At 43.2% G+C, this 21,699-nt stretch overlaps 1 protein-coding gene across 2 annotated transcripts in view; it reads right to left on the bottom strand.

Moving 5' to 3' along the window:
* NT5C3A (5'-nucleotidase, cytosolic IIIA) overlaps positions 1 to 21,699 on the bottom strand; it is a 79,722-nt gene that overhangs the window by 27,395 nt on the left and 30,628 nt on the right. The window contains exon 1 of one of the 2 annotated variants that reach the window (XM_040431942.1): positions 8,813 to 8,927. The exons of the other annotated variant lie outside the window; for it this stretch is intronic. The gene's annotated coding sequence lies outside the window, so the exon portion shown is untranslated. Of the gene's footprint in view, positions 1 to 8,812; positions 8,928 to 21,699 lie in introns of those variants that run through there. 2 annotated transcript variants of the gene reach the window in all.

Below are 21,699 nucleotides of genomic sequence, written 5' to 3'. Positions count from 1 at the left end.
ACAGCAGTCCGGACTGTGCATTTCAAAGCTGCAAAACTGCAGCAGCCATGTGCCACCGATGTTTTAGGCTGCATCAGAGCCGCCCTGTGTGATCTTACGCTAAGGGCTCATGAACATGGCCATAAACATTTTGCGGTCCGCAAACACGGATCTCAGCCAATTGCATGCCGCCATTTAATTTTTAAAAATCTGTAGAAATGTCCCATCCTTGTCCGCAAAATGGACAAGACTAGGACATGTTCTATATTTTTTTGTGGGGCCTCAGAACCGAAGTGTGGATGTGGACAGCCCCACATATTTTGTAGCCCCACTGAAATTAATGGTTCCGCATCTGATACGCAAAAGATGCATATCGGATGTGGACAGAAACTACGGTGGTGCAGAGCATGTCATGTGAGGCTTAAAGTAGAACTTCCACAAAAATGTTTATTCTCTGACCTGCTAGAAAATGATGTCATGTGACCAACTCTCTGATCTCCAACTGACACAGGAGCGGAGGAAATCAGTTACGTCTCTATTCATCCCTATGAGACTGACATTGAGGATCCCATAGGAATACATAGAGAAACTGACTTCCTGTCCCCACATAAGAGGCTGTGTCATTTGGAGAGTCTGATTGCTGGTCACATGACACAGGTGAGACGCAGAAGGGAGGTTATAACTCACAAATACAGTCAATGGTAAGAAGATTACCTTTACTACAGTTTACATCACGTCACTTTCTAGCAGGTCAGAGATTAACATTTTTTGCGGGAGTTCTTCTTTAAGCAATCACCTATGATGCAGTCTTGAGTAGTTCAGACTGAAGTATGTGCTCCTATAGCAACCACAAGTCTAGTTTTATAAGGAAATCTATTAGATGCATTCACATCGATCTATGTCACAAACATGGTGTGTGACTAAGATTAAATAGGGGACATCAACTCCACCCTATTTTAGGCTACATTCAGATCTGCGATGTCATTTCAGATCTCCTGTTCCGTCATAAGAGTAGAAAACCATAAATGATGGAGTGCCTGATCCGATGCATTATGGATACCATAGACCTCACCGGGGCTGTCAGCTTGTGTCATTATTGTGCCAAAGTACTATAGCAGAAATCTCAGCAGGGGATACAGGGACACTGCTCTTTGTACTCCTATGCCCCACTGCTTTCAAATAAGAACTACCTGGGCTTTTTGTGTCTGAAAAGACTGATCAAACAGTGCAAGAACAAAGGTGCCCATGTGTATTAAGGCGCACCATGTTTGGATGCCTTAGGCGGTTACATAATATGTCTACTTATGACCTTGACACAAAAGTACGCCAAAGATATTTGCAGATCTGACATCAGAATAAGCTGCGGTATTTAGGGGCAGCATACTAATCTAGAAGGCCCAACTAAGTATAGACCAAATTGTGTCCAAACAACAGTCAAAGAGGAGAACACAGCAGACTCAGCAATGCCCCCTCGACCATAGATTGACGACTATGTTCATACGCTCTTCAGTGATCCATAATTGGCAAGGAAGCAGGAATTAGAGGATTGACAGGCCCATAAATACAGCAAACTCGCAGCTATATGTCCACTATCTTCTTTAGTGGCATCTCAATATTTTCTTGTAGCTAGTTAGACTAGTCATGATAATATTCTTCCATTAAAGTTGCCCCACCATAACAATTTAATCACCTAGCCATAAATAACTAACCAGTGGGATCCTGACAGCTGAGACCCCCATGATCACAAGAACGTGGGTCCCCGAGAGTGAGTGAATGGAGTTACGGTCACACATGCAGGGCTGTGGAGTCGGTAGATAAATGTTCCGACTCAGACTCCTCAGTTTTATGTACTTCCGACTCAGACTCCTCAGTTTTATGTACTTCCGACTCAGACTCCCCGACTCAGACTCCTCTGTATTAATATGCGAATGTATTTTATACATTCCTTGAGGGAAAGAAACGCAACCTGCCACAGGACTACTGGCTGGGAAGCCAACAAGTTTTTATAGCCTTAGCTAAATGACAGCAGTTTTTCCAATGGTTTACAGCTTCAGTCTTGAACTATTGGCCCTCCATTCCCTTCACTTATACAAGTGTCTCACTCTCTAGTCCTGCAAAAAACATATTTATTTAATCCCTTATCAGTGAGAGGCTAGGTTACACATGTAAAAGCAGAACACAACACTATGGAAAGTATAAGTATTGCAGCTCCTAATTGTGAGTTGCGTGCCATATAGTGGAGCACATGAAAAGCATGCTTCTTCACGGTCACTTAACATGTTCGTTTTGCGGTTACGTGAGGCACTGCATGCATTGGTCTTTATTCTTACAGTAGAGAAGTCATTAATTATAACTTTTTGTGAATTGGGACATTTAAACTTGCTTTTTTTTTTTATTCCAATCTAAATTTAGTAGGAGTCGGAGTCGGTGCATTGTTTGCCGACTCCGACTCCAGGTACCCAAAATTTCCCCCGACTCCGACTCCACAGCCCTGCACACATGCACACTGCTGCTCTAGTCATCTCCACTGGACTGCCAGAGATAGCCAAGTGCTGTCCTCTGCTTCTCTTCACCAGTCCCAGAGAAATGAATGGAGCCGCCACATATTTGTGCCAACATTGTGCCATTCACTCAGGGGGGGAATTGGGGATTCCCATTCTTGTGACTGGTGGCGGTCATGGTGGACAGAGCCCCACTGATCAGATACTTATCTGCTTTAAAAGGAAACCTAGTAGTAGTAAAAAGCTGTTTAGTTTTAAATAAACACAGTGTTAGGGTACTTTCACACTTGCGGCAGGACGTATCCGACATGCTGTTCACCATGTCGGATCCGTCCTTCCGCTATTTCGCCGTGCCGCCGCTACGTCCCCATTGACTATAATGGGGACGGGGGCAGAGCTCCGGCGCAGCACGGCGAAAGCCGCCGGACTAAAAAGTCCTGCATGTCCGACTTTTTAGTCCGGCGGCTTTCGCTGTGCACCGCCGTGCTGCGCCGGAGCTCCGCCCCGTCCCCATTATAGTCAGAGCTGCGGCGCAGCACGGCGGTGCACAGCGAAAGCCGCCGGACTAAAAAATCAGACATGCAGGACTTTAGTCCGGCGAAATAGTGAACAGCATGTCGGATCTGTCCTGCCGCAAGTGTGAAAGTACCCTTAGAAAAGATCCAGCAGCAGGCTCAGGATAAAATACAATTTCTTTATTATAAAATCCTCAGGCTGACCAGACAGGCAAAGTCTACGCGTTTCGACTGCACGTCTTAGGCTACTGTCACACTTGCGGCAGAGTGATCCGGCAAGCAGTTCCGTCGCCGGAACTGCCTGCCGGATCCAGCAAAACGTATGCCAACTTGATGGCATTAGTAAGACTGATCAGGATCCTGATCATTTTTGAAAATGCCTGATCAGTTAGAAAAATGCATTGAAATGCCGGATCAGTCTTTCCGGTGTCATCCGGCAAAACGGATCCGGCATTTATTTTTTTCGCCTACCGCTATTTTTGAATGCCGGACTCGGCACTAATACAGTCCTATGGAAAAAAAATGCCTGATCCGGCATTCAGGCAAGTCTTCCGTTTTTTTTGGCCGGAGATAAAACCGTAGCATCCTGCGGTTTTATCTTTTGCCTGATCAGTTAAAAAGACTGAACTGAAGACATCCTGAACGGATTGCTCTCCATTCAGAATGTATGGGGATAAAACTGATCAGTTCTTTTCCGGCATTGAGCCCTTTTGACGGAACTCAATGCCGGAAAAGAAAAACGCAAGTGTAAAAGTTCCCTTAATTCATTAAATCTCTTTTTTTTTTTTACAAGAAATTATAGAAAAGTTTTAACGTTCACCAAAGAGCAGAGGCCTTTTTTAACCACAAGTTTATTCTGCCCACTAAAACCCATGATCTGTATAATTTTGTGATGCCACCAATAGGGTTTCCTTACTCAGGGCAACCTATCTGGTCACAGGGTCACTACTGATGGGGAGCCATGTGTCTTGATCACACATGTGATGCCTGAACCTATGGAAAGTCAGCTGCACATGAGGTGCATAATCTGCAACGTATGCAGGCATCTTACTTATTTTGTGAGTACTGCTGAGAGAACAGTGAATTGTGCCGTCACCTCCCTTCCCCCCCATGGTTTTTGTCCTTGGAAGACCTTGTGCAGCGTTACGAAATACACGGCGGTCATAAGGAGCTACTACAAACAGAATCAACTCTAGAAACTTGCAGAACACGGGATTAAAACAATTTGAATTTCATAAAACAAAATATGGTCTTTGCACCTAACTTGCAGGAAAGAAATCAAATAATTCCACATACTATCTGTAGCAATATTCCCATTTCATTTACATATGTAACCTAGAACAGAAGGTCATATTTGGATATGTCACATACACTTGTCTATTCTAGTAATAACTGGTGACCTTTATAAAAGGCTGTCGAGAAATCACTACCAGCGAGCAATCTGATTTCCAGGCATTTCCTAGAGCAGGTCGTAACATGAAAGCAAATATTTCAAAGAAAAAGTTTGAAATATTCCTGAACCAGGTGACCAACGTGGATACGTAGAATTGTGCCACCGGTCACTTTCTGTGTGGTTTCACTGAAGCATATGATGAATTTGGATATATATATTTTATATTTGCTTATTTATTTTATGCATTTATATAGCGCTGCTATATACCGCAGCTCTTTACAGACATTAGCATCCAACTGTCCTTAATGGGGCTCACAATCTAAGTTCCCTATCAGTATGTCTTTGGAGTGTAGAAGGAAACTGGAGGAAACCCACACAAGCACAGGGAGAACATACAAACTCCATGCAGATGTTGTTATTGGTCAGATTCGAACCTAGGACCCCAGCACTGCAAGGCACCAGTGCCAACCAGTGAGCCACCGTACTGCTATATATATATATATATATATATATATATATATATATATATATATATATATATATATATATATATATATACACACACACACACACACACACACACACCATCAATTAGCATGACCACTTGGCCATCTAATGTCTAGAGTGGGCTCCCAACTATCATGTGACTGTAGATGTCGGTGGAGATAAAGATTGGACAGTTGGATTTCAACTGCCTGATCCTTTTGTTCTCAGGGATGGGCAGCAGCTCTCTCACATACATGAGTTGAGCGGGCATGTTCATGAGGGACTCGGCTGACACCTATCTAACGGGCACACATCTTTACAAAGAAATGCCTCTGCTTTAGGTCATAAAAGACAAGTAAATCCTCCTCTGACTCATGGTTTACAAATGTTGTTTAAGGGCATGTACAAACTTATGTAGTTGGCATGGAGCAACCATGTAAATCACCACAACCTTACGAACACCAACTATGAGAACAGGCAAATGTGTATATAACACAAGGGTATGTTCACATCTAACGTAAGTAAATCCGGTAGTCTGGTCCAGAGAAGGACCTGACCACCAGAGTTATAATATCCAGCATAGCCACACACCACTGGATCCCCATTTACTGTAATTGGCTCCAGTGGGTTTCCAGCACAAAGCCAGCATTTATGCTGGATACCCGCTAGTTCCCTAATGGAAGGGATCCAGAAGTGCCCGGCTATGACGGTAAGGTAACTCCAGTGGACTGCTCCTCTGCCAGAACACACTACTGGAGTGATCTAAAACAGATGTGACCAAAGCCTTAGGTTTAGTTGACATGTCAGTGTCTTGGTCAGTGATTTCGAGCCAAAACCAGAAGCAAAGCCTACACATAGATAAGGTATAATGGAGAGGTTTGCACCTGTTCTTTATTTTTTACCCGCACCTGGTTTTGGCTCACAATTACTGACCAGTGAAAGAGGTTTTATAGGGCTAGATACAATTAAAGACCAAAACTAAAATCTTCAGATTTCAGCAACTCTGATAAACTCTTCACTTTATTGGAACACAATCACAACAGGTTGTGTAGAATGTCCAATCCAATGTGTTTCAAACTTTCCAGCTCTTGAACACTGCTGATCAAGGACTAGAAAGTTTGAAATGTGTAAGGGCATTGGGTCTCTTACAGATTAAAAATATTTTTCACAAATAAACTGATTGTTTTATCAGAGGTGCTGGAATCTCAAGAGTTTTGCTTTGGACTGCAGCTCTCTTAGTTAAACGGATGAGAAAAACACAATGTGAACCCTGCCTAATAATAAAGCTTTTTTATGAAATGAATCAACACAACTGTCACATAGGGTAGCTCACAACTTGAATAGTCACTACTTCCTTTAGGACTTCTTCCTTATGGAAGAAGTCCTAAAGGAAGTAGTGACTATTTAAGTTGTGAGCTACCCTATGTGACAGTTGTGTTGATTCATTTCATAAAAAAGCTTTATTATTAGGCAGGGTTCACATTGTGTTTTTCTCATCCGTTTAACGTATCCAATAAACGTATGCATCAGGGATGCGCAACCTGCAGTCCTCCAGCTGTTGCAAAACTACAACTCCCAGCATGCCCTAATAGCTTTAGGCTGTCCAGGCTTGCTGGAAATTGTAGTAGCTGGAGGGACGCAGGTTGGGCAACATTAGGCTACTTTCACACTGGCGTTTCTGGGTACACTTGTGAGATCCGTTCAGGGCCCAAAACGGATCAGTTCAGCCCCAATGCATTCTGAATAGATAAGGATCCGCTTAGAATACATCAGTTTGGCTCCGTTCCGCCTGTGACTTAGTCGGCGCAGGCGCAGTGAGGAAGCCGGCACCAGGAGCGCAGCCTTCATTTACTGCGCCTGCGCTGAATACAGAAGTGAGCGGCGCAGGCGCGGGTTTTCCTCAACGATGCATGGAACTTGTACATCAATCAAGAGGAGCGGGGCGGGCAGAACGGAGGACCTGGGCGGAATAAAGGGTGCGTACACCGAGCCTCTAGGTGCTGAATCTACGCCCACATAGCCTAGAGACTCATTAGCATATTGTAAAAGTGTGTATTTTAGCAAAACGGCTGCAGGGACAAATGTAAAAAACACACTGTTATGTAGTGCTGTGATTAGCGCATCGCTAATGTCAGTCAGCTACATAACAGTAATTCTGATGGTAGAAACCCTTTAAATGGATGCCTCAGACTGATGCCATACAGTGGCATCATTCACCATAGAGTTCCATTGTAAGCATAAAAAAATTTAAAAAAAATAAAAATACTTTTTTTTACCGCACTCTACAGGATACAAGAACGTGGTGTGCTGCGTTTTTTAATCTTTTTTTCTAATGTATACATCAAACGGAGGCATAAAATGTGATGTGAACCCAATCTTGGGGTCAGAGCTCAGGTTTTCCTCTCACACAGCCAAGAGGACCTGTAACCTCTCCTGACATGGCTGATTTAGCAAATACTCACATTCCCCATTTGATAACAATTCTAGAGCATATTTTCGGAGAACTTTGCATTGTACTGTTCCTCTGTTATTGCTCCTGAATATTTATGAATACATTGAGAACTGCCAGCATTACCCTTATTATTGGGGATGTGTCCCTACAGACTGGCCACTGGCAGCACTGATTAGACAGTGGCAGCCTGCATAGTAGGGACACAACCCCAATCGGTAACATCAGTTGTTAATTTATTAATACATTTCTAGGAGGAATATAAGAGTAATGGCAAATATGAGAAAATAATTGTTATTTCATGAGGAATACAATTACTGGTATTTACTAAAACATGTAAGGAGAGAAAACAAGTTCTCTTCAACCAAAGAAAATAATCTCGCTGGTTATGGCCACCACTAGAGGGAGCTTGACCGCCTACAGCTCAAACATGTAATATAAGCCACCACGTTATGGAAGCAGAGGCTTTGGAGTACTACTAAAACCGAGCTCTGAGAGATAGTGTATAATATATATATATATATATATATATATATATATATATATACACACACATACACACACACACATACATATACACACAAATCTTATCTAAAAATGTAAAAGGTGTTAAAAAGTAGCTTACACATAGATACAGTAAAAAGGATTCTTTACAGTTACAGTAGTCAAGCTATGGAATGCCTTACCGTAAGAGGTAGTAATGGCAGACACTATGTCAGTTACAGGCTTATCTAATGGCAAACAGCATTAATGGTTAGAATTAATATTACACAGTCTTATAATCTATAATCTAAGAATGGTTAAACTTGATGGAAATGTCTTTTTTTCAAACCATGTAACAATCTTAAGGAATCAAGGTTCCGCATAATTCATCAGATAAGGACATAGTCCACTAGTTAAATAGGTAAATAGGAACATGTTACCCAGTGATTTTACAAGTCGAAAGAACTCTCTAGTGTCTAGAGACAAAAACTGTAAAATCACTGGGTCATGTGTAGAATATATAACGACCGGTATATATACACACACATACACACACACACACACACACACACAAACTCACATACATACATACATACATATACACAGACAAAAATTACAACGTTTCTCCATCTGATACAAATATTTGCCCGTTACATCAGCAATCACAGATCAACCAAGATTACATCAAGTCCACTCACTAATTAACATACAGCAGCAGCCAAAATAGTGAAATAGTAAAATAAACAGGAGAAAACGCAAACTGTAAACCAACAAAGCTAAGACATATTTAAAAGCATAAAACAAAATTCTTAAAAAAACTTTCTAAATTCACCATATTTCACACAGTAATGGCGCACCATTACATAATGTGACAATTATCACAGTTACTCTGGTATATCAGGGCATGCACAATTATTAGTCATCCGACAGTTCAATGGTTAACCAGTCTGGCAGGTACACAGCGCAGTCATGAGCTTGCTTGTTTACATGGCCAGCACATTCTTACCACAGGATATTCTGTAGCAGCTGACAAGAGAAAAGAAAATTCTGCTCGTCTGCGGAGTGCTTATATAGCTCCAGTGGTAGATAAAGGCGTTGACAGAAATAGAAGCTCTAATCCAGCCTAGCGGGCGTCTTCTCTCTGACGTACCCGGCAGAGCTGGGCCCAGTGCCACGGCTGGAATCCTGACAGGAGAGGTCAAGGGGGTACCATCTTTGGCCACGGCACAAGAATGTGTTTTGTTCCTCAGACTTCTAGTAAACTATTTTAACTTTTTTCCTCAGATCCAGAGAAATTTTATAATCATTTCTGCATACATTTAGAGAATAATTCCCCAAGAGAAACTCCACTTATAAAAACGAAACTGAAAATTGGCCTAGACTTGTGCATCGCCTTTTAGGAATCGAAACTAGAAGATTTCATTTATTTGATCACTGCTGGCTTTGTATTGTATCGGGTGGTTGGTTTCATCTTTGACTAAATCCTATACAAACATAGCAACAAATTAAACAGAAGAGCCAAAAATAAATGCTGAAAATATTTTTCCTTGTAGACTTGTATGTGGATTGCTCACACCTACTGCCCAATTAATGGAGCTGGATATTCACCAACAACCCAACCTGCATTGGCAGTACTATTCTAGATAAGGCGCCATGCATGACATCCAGCTTATATGTAGCCTCCTAACAGACGCCTGAAGGTACAACGCAGGAGCTTGAGAAGGTAAATAAGGCTCTGGCACCTTAGAGTCCTGTATACCTCATGTGTCAACTGCTCAGGGGCTTAGAAAGCTCACATATGGAGCAGAAGTGTTGGTACTGTTATCATGATAACCTCCAGTTTGATACTAGCCCCTACCTTCATCCTGCAAGTCAAATGTACGACAAATGTTCAAGTGAAAAACCACAAGGTCCTTATGGCCATGTTATGGTTGGTTCTTAATAGCTCTTAGCTGGACACTAGAATTGGTTCCAGTTGTCCAGGTCCAATAGCTATCTGATCATAGTCAAAATAGGATATGGACCTATACAGGAAATGAAATATCTTATAAAAGTATAACCGAAATTAAATACATACTTTGGAGAGTGCTATTACTGTTATTAAAGGGTAACTGTCATGTTTTCATCAAAAAAATCTATTTTAGCAAATGTTACTGCTGCAGCAGCATCATGCATAAAGCAATCTTTAGTTTCTTCACATACCACTGTTTTCCTTGAATTTTTCTCTTAGTTATGGCTGTTTAAACATTTACAATAGGAGGACCTTCTTAAGATGGATCCTCTGCCAGTTCTCTGAGGCCAAAACTGCATTCCCTCAGGTCACATACAAACTTGCTGTAGTCAGCAGCTCCCTGCCAGCCAATCAGATTGGATTACTGAGAGACACGCCTCCTCACTCTGAAGCCTAATTCAGGCATGCAGTGTGAAGGACCGCCCCTCTGTCTTCTTAGGCTACTTTCACACTAGCGGCAGGACGCATCCGACAGGCTGTTCACCCTGTCGGATCCGTCCTGCCGCTATATCCCCATTGACTATAATGGGAACGGGGGGCGGAGCTCCGGTGTAGCACGGCAGTGCACGGCGAGAGGCCGCCGGACTAAAAGTACTGCATGTCAGACTTTTTAGTCCGGCGGCCTCTCGCTGTTTACTGCCGTGCTGCGCCGGAGCTCCGCACAGTCCCCATTATAGTCAATGGGGACAGAGCGGCAGTCCGGCAGCATGGCGAAATAGCGACAGGACGGATCCGACAGGGTGAACAGCCTGTCGGATCCGTCCTGCCGCTAGTGGGAAAGTACCCTTAGCCAGAGACAGACAAGCCATAGCAACTGTCTTTTAAAAGGGGTTGTCCGGGATTGAGAATTTAGTTCCATATAGTACAAGACAGACATACATATAACATTCATCCATGTCCTACCTTTTCCACATCTTTCTGAAGCCCCGTTTTCTTATAGGAAATTATTCACCGTAAGTGACATTTTCTTAGACTCTGTGATGTACCGGGTCCCTTGAAGGAGCGCCGAAGCCTCTTCTTCCGGCTGCTCAGGGAGCCCGGTGATGTCGCCAGCACTGATGGGCGTGCTTTAGCGCTGCTCTAGCCAGTAAAACGGCTAAGGCAGCGCTAAAGCCCACCCATCAGAGCCGGTGACGTCCCCGAACACACTGTCAGGCGGAAGCCTCCGTCCGGCAGTGTGTTACTGTAAACAAAAGAGCCTTTGCCCTGCGCGATTTAGCGCAATGCAAAGGAGAGCATTGGAGCATGAACTGCTCCGATGCTCAAGTCAGGCGGGCTGCCTAGTTGAAAATAGAGGTATGTCCGGGTTCAGCTCTGAACCCGGAAAACCCCTTTAAGGGACCAGTGGAAAGGGACATTAATGAAAGCTGTTAATATAAGGTAATTACAGATCTTTTGGCAATCATTGACAGACTAACTCAGGTATACATGTCTAGCTCTAATAGACTGGCAAATTAAAAAAATATGATAGTTACCCTTTAACGCCTGATGAAGGCACTAGTTCAATACTGAAACACATAGTCTTTGAATAAAACTTCAACAATATGGATACAAGCCTTCATCCAGCAGCGTCTACTTGTTCCTTGGTTTTTCTTTTGATTTTACATAGCATGATGAGCATAGAAACATATTAATATACTTTAACACTTGGACTTGGGGTGGGGGCCCTATATATTGGCACAATATGAATTGGTACTATGGAGAAGAGGGGAAGCACTATGGGGGCCACTATGGAGAAGAGGGGAAGCACTATGGGGGCCCTATATACTGGCACATTATGGGGGGCACTATGGGGGCCCTATATACTGGCACAGTATCTATTCTGCGAATTGCAACAAAGCTAACTCGAGACTTTGATGCCTTAGCAAAAAAGGGAGACCAACACCACTGTTCCCACTAAAATTGAAGGAGAGTTCTACATACTATGTTATGAAAGAAATACATTGCATAAAAGTTTTGTACAATAACTCTTTGTATGCTTTTCTACCTTAATTTAAGCTAAACCTTTAATGTTAAAATTTTTATTTAATTTCTATTAATTCACACAAACGCCCCATCCATCTACTGTTGGTCCGGCCTCTGGGTCCAATATGTGAACCCATTGTGGCCCACGAGTCACAAAGTTTGCCCACCTCTGTATTAGACTGTTTTGACATGTGTGATCACACTCCGTCATCACATCTTTGTTCCCTAATTATTATTCCCAAGACTGTTGTGACATCTTGAAGCACTCTTGTATGTATGCACGCCGAGCAAGTTCATGGCCACTGGATCACTGTCACTAGTGGGGTACCACAGGGGTCAGTATTGGGCCCTCTTCTCTTCAATATATTTATTAATGATCTTGTAGAAGGCTTGCACAGTAAAATATACATTTTTGCAGATCACACTAAGGCTACTTTCACACTCGTGTTTTGGGCAGATCTGTCATGGATCTGCAAAAACGGATCAGTTACAATAATACAACCGCATGCATCCGTCGTGAACGGATCTGTTTGTATCATCTGCAACATAGCCAAGACGGATCCGTCATAAACTCCATTGAAAGTCAATGGGGGATAGATCAGTTTTCTATTGTGCCAGAGAAAACGGATCCATCCCCATTGACTTACATTGTGTGCCATGACGGATCAGTTTGGCTTAGTTTCGTCAAGCCTCCAGAGTGGAATGGTGACTGAATGGAGGCAAACTGATGCATTCTGAGCGGATCCTTTTCCATTCAGAATACATTAGGGCAAAACTGATCCGTTTTGGACCACTTTTGAGAGCCCTGAACGGATCTCATAAACGGAAGGGCAAAACTGATCCGTTTTGGACCACTTTTGAGAGCCCTGAACAGATCTCATAAACGGAAAGCCAAAACGAGAGTGTGAAAGTAGCCTAAACTGTGTAAAGTAATTAACACAGAAGAGGACAGTATACTGCTACAGATGCATCTGGATAGATTGGAGGCATGGGCAGAGAAGTGGCAGATGAAGATTAACACTGACAAATGTAAGGTTATGCACATGGGAAGGAATAATGCAAGTCACCAGTACATACTAAATGGTAAAACACTCGGTAACACTGACATGGAAAAGGACCTAGGAATTTTAGTGAACAAAAAACTAAGCTGTAGAATCCAATTTCAGGCAGCTGCTGCCAAGGCAAATAAGATAATGGGTTGCATCAAAAGGGGCATAGATGCCCATGATGAGAACATAGTCCTGCCACTTTACAAAATCACTAGTCAGACTACACATGAAGTACTGTGTACAGTTCTGGGCTCCTGTGAACAAGGCAGACATAGCAGAGCTGGAGAGGGTTTAGAGGAGGGCAACTAAAGTAATAACTGGAATGGGGCAACTACAGTACCCTGAAAGATTATCAAAATTAGGGTTATTAACTTTAGAAAAAAAGACGAATAAGCAGAGATCTAATAACTATGCATAAATATATCAGGGGTCAGTACAGAGATCTCTCCCATCATCTATGTATCCCCAGGACTGTGACTGTGACGAGGGGACATCCTCTGCGTCTGGAGGAAAGAAGGTTTGTACACAAACATAGAAGAGGATTCTTTACGGTAAGAGCAGTGACTATGGAACTCTCTGCCTGAGGAGGTGGTGATGGTGAGTACAATAAAGGAATTCAAGAGGGGCCTGGATGAATTTCTGGAGTGTAATAATATTACTGGTTATAGCTACTAGAGAAGGGTCGTTGATCAAGGGAGTTATTCTGATTGCCTGATTGGAGTCAGTGGGGAAAATTGTCTACTACCTCAGGTTTTTTTTTGCCTTTCCCTGGATCAACTTGTAGGATAACAGGCTGTACAAGATGGACAGATGTCTTTTTTCAGCCTTATAAACTATGTTACTATGGCACACCAATAGGACAGTGTTAAAGGGAACCTGTCACCAGTTTTATGGTGTCCTAAGGGCAACATAAATAAGTGACTGATTCTCTTAGCAAAATGCTGGGTCACTTCCTTTAATTGACCCAGTCAATCTGCCAACATCTTGTATTGAAAAGCTCCAGCTCATAATGATGAGTCCTGAATATTCATGAGCTCCTGACTCTCCCCGCCTACCTGCTGCTGATTGACAGTTATTTTCCATATGAATCAGCAGCAGGTGGGCAGAGGGGTGGCTATATCTCTGATTTAAAAAAACGCTGGACTCACTGACATCACGCTGGACTCAAATCAGCTCATTAGCATGCGGCATGTGGCATCTTTGTGTGTATATTATGAGGTAACCATCTGTCACACCAGTAAGTGAATACATCTAAGGTACTTTTTAGTAGTTAATGATTGTATATAATTAGTTAGATTATAATCAAATATCCACATGACAGGTTCCCTTTAAAAGAGATTGTACAGAACAGCTGAATGGTGGAGGTGCTGGTTGTCGGACCACCGCAGATCAGAAATTGATGGCCTATCCTAAAGATAGGTCAATGCAGAAGGACTGAAAAAAAAAAAAAAACTTTAATGTCATGGGAGATACACAAACAGCCACTCCGGAAACAGACGTGGCAGCTGGATCCCTACAGATGTAATATTTACAGACTGAAGCTCATATTTTGCTGGGTAAAGCCAATCCTGTCATGTGTCTTTTCATCTATTCATCATACAGTATGTACATTGGAGGTTTCCATCAAGTACTTTAAGAGAAAAACTAAATTGCGAAACACTATACACTGAAATGTCCATAGCATCCTTCAGAAGTCATCATCCTTGGCTGTACTGACCGGCTCTATATTTAGGGCCATGCTTTAAATACTTCCCCAACAGTATCCAATAAACAAGAATAATGACTATAACAGGCAAGCGTTATTTGCAGAAAACAACAAGCAAAAAGAAAAACAGGAAAAAATATAGAGTAAAACCTTATTTCTTCTTGAGACACAATTCTTTATAAATATGGTGAGAGAGCTGGGCAGTCACATAAGAAGATCCAGCAGGCCAAATCCAACCATAGTAATGAATCCTTCAAAATGTATGGTACAGTCCAAGAGAAGCCAACCATTAATAGAACAGAACATATACACTCACCTAAAGAATTATTAGGAACACCATACTAATACGGTGTTGGACCCCCTTTTGCCTTCAGAACTGCCTTAATTCTACGTGGCATTGATTCAACAAGGTGCTGATAGCATTCTTTAGAAATGTTGGCCCATATTGATAGGATAGCATCTTGCAGTTGATGAAGATTTAAGGGATGCACATCCAGGGCACGAAGCTCCCGTTCCACCACATCCCAAAGATGCTCTATTGGGTTGAGATCTGGTGACTGTGGGGGCCATTTTAGTACAGTGAACTCATTGTCATGTTCAAGAAACCAATTTAAATGATTTGAGCTTTGTGACATGGTGCATTATCCTGCTGGAAGTAGCCATCAGAGGATGGGTACATGGTGGTCATGAAGGGATGGATATGGTCAGAAAAAATGCTCAGGTAGCCCGTGGCATTTAAACGATGCCCAATTGGCACTAAGGGGCCTAAAGTGTGCCCAGAAAACATCCCCCACACCATTACACCACCACCACCAGCCTGCACAGTGGTAACAAGGCATGATGGATACAATGTTCTCATTCTGTTTACGCCAAATTCGGACTCTACCATTTGAATGCCTCAACAGAAATCGAGACTCATCAGACCAGGCAACATTTTTCCAGTCTTCAACAGTCCAATTTTGGTGAGCTCGTGCAAATTGTAGCCTCTTTTTCCTATTTGTAGTAGAGATGAGTGGTACCCGGTGGGGTCTTCTGCTGTTGTAGCCCATCCGCCTCAAGGTTGTGCGTGTTGTAGCTTCACAAATGCTTTGCTGCATACCTCGGTTGTAACAAGTGGTTATTTCAGTCAACGTTGCTCTTCTATCAGCTTGAATCAGTCGGCCCATTCTCCTCTGACCTCTAGCATCCACAAGGCATTTTTGCCCACAGGACTGCTGCATACTGGATGTTTTTCCATTTTCCCACCATTCTTTGTAAACCCTAGAAATGGTTGTGTGTGAAAATCCCAGTAACTGAGCAGATTGTGAAATACTCAGACCGGCCCGTCTGGCACCAACAACCATGCCACGCTCAAAATTGCTTAAATCACCTTTCTTTCCCATTCTGACATTCAGTTTGGAGTTCAGGAGATTGTCTTGACCAGGACCACCCCCCTAAATGCATTGAAGCAACTGCCATGTGATTGGTTGACTAGAAAATTGCATTAATGAGAAATAGAACAGGTGTTCCTAATAATTCTTTAGGCGAGTGTAATATTCAGAGCTAAAATGCACAACCTGGTATACGAATAATGTATCCGCCACTTGTAAACTATGCTGAGCGAGGACTACATAAAATCGACAAGGTTTTCCATTATCAAGAAAATGTCTCTTCAGGCTTCGGAGGATAAACAGTCCAGCTCACACATCTTAGCGGTTGGGCTCTGAGGCACAACAACCATGAGCGCTTTTTCTGGATGTGGCGGTAGCAGATTATCCTCTCAGAAGCCAATACTGTCCTGGATATCCATCGGTACAATCACTAAACTGGATCTTTTACGGTCAGCGCTGCCCAAACATTAGATCCTAGTAAACGGTCAATGAAAACTGATTTCATGCATTTTGTGTGCAGACTGTGCACTTCCTGGGGTCTAAAGTATTACAGGAAGAGGACATTGTTCAAATAGTACTTGAAAAACCGCTAGGTCAGGGGCTAGTGGGAGACATGACCGGGTCACATAGCATTATATTGATTTAGGATGCTATGTAACCCTTACAGTTCTGGAATGTATCGGATAACACTGGCAGCATTAGGTCAGTGTCATATAATATATTCCAGAACTGTATGGGGTACATAGTATCATAAATCAATATAATGCTATGTGACCACGTCAGTGCTGGGATGTCAGGCCGGGAGCTGCGCAGAGTGACAAACGCTAGTCTGCAAGGGGCCTAAAAGATATTAGAAATAATAATAAAAATCAGCACACAAAACGTTGTCTGTATGGCAACTTGCACTCAAAACATTTGACTGTTCCCTGGGATCCAACATTTGGGCAGCAGTGGCAGTAAAACACCTAGGTTTGTGATTATACAGACTGGACTTTGGATATCCGGACTAGCGGTGGTTTCCGGGAGGACGTCAGCTGAAGACCCTTCCAAAAGACGAAAAAAAAAAAAAAGGCATGTCCATACACCACCCTGTCAACACAGTAGGAGTAAAACCCAGAAGAACCGACAATGGGGCAGGATCACTACTGTGCGTACATTACAAAGACGCTGTTTAGGGCAAAAAGCATGATCCCAGAATTCCCATTTAATGGATGTAGTAAATACAAGTTGTTGGAAAAAAAAATGGCAAGTACCCGATGTGATACAGAGAAGAATAACTTGTTCACACTTCAGTGAATCACAGAGGTGTGCTGTCTGCGTTTTCCATGGATCCATTGATTTTTATGTGTTTGTTCACACGTCAGTGGTTTTCCACTGACCCAAAAAAACACGGACACATGCAATACTTTAGTCAGTGATGAGGATCACACACGCCCATTGAAGTCTTTGGGTCCATGAAAAACCACTGACAGAAGATGCTCTGGTTTCAGTGTATGAGGAATAAGGATGACACACGGAGGGCATAAAATGGACACACGGACCAAACAGATGAAACACTGACTGTTTTGTCACAGAGGTCCTCAGGGACACGGATTCAGACTGCATCTGTGCATCACATCTGCAAGCAGACAGGGGTGCTTGGCGTAGACCCTACAGGGAATTTCCCCGTTGAGCCGATGCCCATAGGGCCACCTGAGCCCTCCTACCTGCCAATGGACAGGCACATACTACTGGGGGAACTGTAGGGGTCATTGTTAGAGGAAGTCCTGGCAGCATGCTGAAGGTAGGGCTGGCTTGGTGTTGTAGTCCACATCTCACCTCCTAAGCCCCCTGCTCCATGTCCATATTAAAAGACAATTAGGGGAGGAGGACAGAAGGTGGCAGCTGTTGATGGCTACCACAAAGGGACAGCTTCTTCTGCTGCACCGTGATATTTGGTCCTGTGGGATGTTATTCTGTGCTACACTATGTTATCACTGACACTTGTATTGGGCCTATCTACTTGCGTCACCCCACCTCCAGTCAATTTGGACCCACCTACAATATTGGGGTCACCTTTAGGTGTTTTCCAGGGCCACTTTAAGTACCCAGTCCACTTCTGCAAGCAGATATTATGTAAAGTTCACATATTCAAACTGTTATTACATGTTACCCCACAGCATCTGGAAGCAGTGCTCTATAACGTTGCACCTTAGGCCTCTTTCACACAGTCAGTATGTTGTATCCAAACTGTACTTGTACAGCAGATACTGCGGCAGTTATGCAGGGCGCTGGAGTTGTATACATACACAGTATACATTATCGGCCTGGTAGTTCTAAATACAGATCCCGTATTGACCAACAGCAGGTGCAAGCCCCTTCTTCTCCGGTAAGCTCAAGTGCCTGAGTGACATGACATTATACCGCTTGCCTGTACATACCACACATATATAGGACAGCCTCCACGTTTACATGTCTGAGGCACACACATAGCCTCGTCTACTGTTACACCAACATTGGATGACAACATTAAAAAGGGGTTGTCCGGCAAATTAAAGGGGTTTTCTGGTGGAGTTCGATATTGATGGACGATCCTCAGGCTAGGTCATCAATATCTGATCGGTGGGGGTGTGGCACATGGCATCCTTACCAATCAGCTGTTCAGGCACAGCGCCATACACTGTATAGTGGATGCACTTGGTATTGCAGTCCAGACCCAGTCACTTGAAGAGACTGAGCTGCCAATAGGCCATGTGACAGATGAACATCACTGACCTAGAAAGATCCTGCAGTGCTCACTGGAGAGCCATGTCCTCATCAAACAGCTGATCAGTGGAGGCGTCAGTAGTCAAACCCCCACTAATAAAATATTTAGGGCCTATCCGATAACCCCTTTAAGTACTGCTGCTCATGTTCTGATCATCCAGACCGCTACCAATCAATGCTTCCAGGTCCCTCCAGACACCCAGGAACTGACTGCTCAGCCAATCATTTCACTAGGGTCACCACTACAGCCACTGGTTGGCTAACTGGTCATGTGTCAAGAGGGACCAGGAAGCAGAGACTGGCAGAGGGACGCAAAGCGTTGGAACGGGAGCGGGGAATCATTATAAAGAGTATGGAGACACTGAGAGTCCTGACTGGTGGTAGGATTATTTTTATGCTAGAAATTAGAAGTGAAATCACAGACTTCCCCAATGTCATAATCCCACACGTATCTACAACATCAGATAAAAATGACAGTATTTCCCCTGCAGGTTATAATTTATTCACCCATGGGTTTCCAGAACTTCTGTTAATTTGAGCAGAGATATGGCCATGCAATGTGTGGTCAACGGAAGACCTGTCACTACTCCTCTTGAAATGATCATTTTGGTGCATCCTTTTTTGCATGTCTGCTTTGTGTCGTTTCACTATTATGCCTATTAGGCCGCTTACATATGTCAGTGTTTGACCAGTGATTTCCATCAGTGATTGCGAGCCAAAACCAGGATCAGAGGCTACCCAGAGATAAGGTAGAAGGGAAAGATCTGCACCTGCTCTGTTTTAGACCCACGTCTGGTTTTGGAAATCTCTGATCAAACACTGACCTGTGTGAAAGCGACGTTAGACGTTAAGGAATTGACAAAAGGGCATTACCAGTTGGTGTGTGCGCTGTCGGTGGCAGACTGTGTAGAGACACACCCATTCTACAAAGAGAAGAGTAACACACAGTTGGCAATTAATCCAAATGTATAGGAGAACAGCACAACATATAGTTATAAGAAAAGATGCTCCGAAACCGCGATTTCATCGAGACTACAACTAGTTACTAAAACAGAGAGGGGCAACGAGTCCTCTGGGTACCTAGACCAATTTGTTCAGTACATCAGACCACTTCAAAGTGACCGTCAGACATGCCGCCAACACAAAAATGACAACCCATTGCTCCCACTGTAATTTCTGAAGCACTGTATGGTCAATGGAACAAATTATATTTCAGCAAATGGCTACATGGTAGTAAACCGTTTTGGGTGGAAATCCTCATTTATAAACTCTTACAAGCCAAATCTTAAAGATTGGGAAGCCAAACTTTTTTTTTATACATTTTTTTAACATATCCTCAGAGATCCTTTACAGCTGTTAGATTCCACTGACTCAATATCATGTTGTCTCTGAACTGAAGGAAATAACGCTGAGGCACTGCATGACGAGCCTTATCATACATATACAGTACCTCACAAGGCCGATACGCTGTGTAAATATTAGTTTCTAACTTATCTTACATACCTAAGCCATGTGGTATGTCCGTAAACCACCTGTGGGACCAGTACAACCAGGATATTAATTCCAACGTACCTACGGGAAGGTGTTTGTGCACAGCAGTCCATTTAGTCATCCATTGAAGGGAACAATCAAGTGCATCAGTCATTCAGGTAAGAAAAAATTACAACATCACATAGAACTAGCGCAACAAGAAAAACAAAGATCTCGTCATGTTGTCTGCATCTCATCATCAAGCACGTTATACATCTACAGATAAACTGGCCACAAACTTAAAATGTCTACAGTAATATCCAGTTCTGCCTATCAGGAGCTCCATGCCGCCCAAGCAATGACAGGCTCCCTGGTTACAAACAGCTATGGGTGGCTCCCCAATGGCTCAACTGACTGACGGGTCTCTCCGCATACACAAATAGGAACCCTGAGGGCTCATGCACACAACCGTTGCCCGGCCGTGGCCGTATTGCAGCCCGCATACGGCGGGTCCGCAATACACGGGCACCGGCTGTGTGCACCCCGCATCCCTTCACTTGAATGGGTCCGCAATCCGGGAGATGCGGTGTGGTGTGGACCGGAGGCACGGATCAGAAGCACTAGAGTGCTTCTCTGGGTTTTCTGTTCGTGCCTCCGCACCGCAAAAAAGTAGTGCATGCACTACTTTTTTGCGGTGCAGACTGTGGACCTCATTCAAGTAAATGGGTCCGTGATCCGCATGCGGCGGCCCCACGGTCGGTGCCCGTGCACTGCGTACCGCAATTTGCGTTGCATGAGCCCTAACTGTGACGCTGGACCGGGAGAAGCAGGTGTTTCAGAGTAAAACATAGTTGCTTGACCAAGGAGCCTGCCAGGATTTCATGTTGTCCATGGTTCGGGCAGCATGAAGCTCCTAACAGATTATTGTTAGCCAATGGTGGATATTTATGCCAGAAAATTCACACATACAGTCGTGGCCAAAAGTTTTGAGAATTACATAAATATTGGAAAAGTTGCTGCTTAAGTTTTTATAATAGCAATTTGCATATACTCCAGAATGTTATGAAGAGTGATCAGATGAATTCCATAGTCCTTCTTTGCCATGAAAATTAACTTAATCCCAAAAAAACCTTTCCACTGCATTTCATTGCTGTCATTAAAGGACCTGCTGAGATCATTTCAGTAATCGTCTTGTTAACTCAGGTGAGAATGTTGACGATCACAAGGCTGGAGATCATTATGTCAGGCTGATTGGGTTAAAATGGCAGACTTGACATGTTAAAAGGAGGGTGATGCTTGAAATCATTGTTCTTCCATTGTTAACCATGGTGACCTGCAAAGAAACGCGTGCAGCCATCATTGCGTTGCATAAAAATGGCTTCACAGGCAAGGATATTGTGGCTACTAAGTAGGGATCGACCGATATTGATTTTTTAGGGCAGATACCGATAATTTGTGAACTTTCAGGCCGATAGCCGATAATTTATACCGATATTCTGGGAATTTTCATTTTTGAGAAAAAAAAATTCCTACACAAATCTGCTGAAATTTAATGTTTATTGTTAATGTGTATTTTTT

Source organism: Bufo bufo, chromosome 5, assembly GCF_905171765.1.
Source record: "Bufo bufo chromosome 5, aBufBuf1.1, whole genome shotgun sequence".
In the NCBI taxonomy this organism is placed as follows: Eukaryota; Metazoa; Chordata; class Amphibia; order Anura; family Bufonidae; genus Bufo; species Bufo bufo.
Note: the sequence above shows the minus strand (reverse complement) of the source record. Positions and strands in the feature narration are given on the sequence as shown.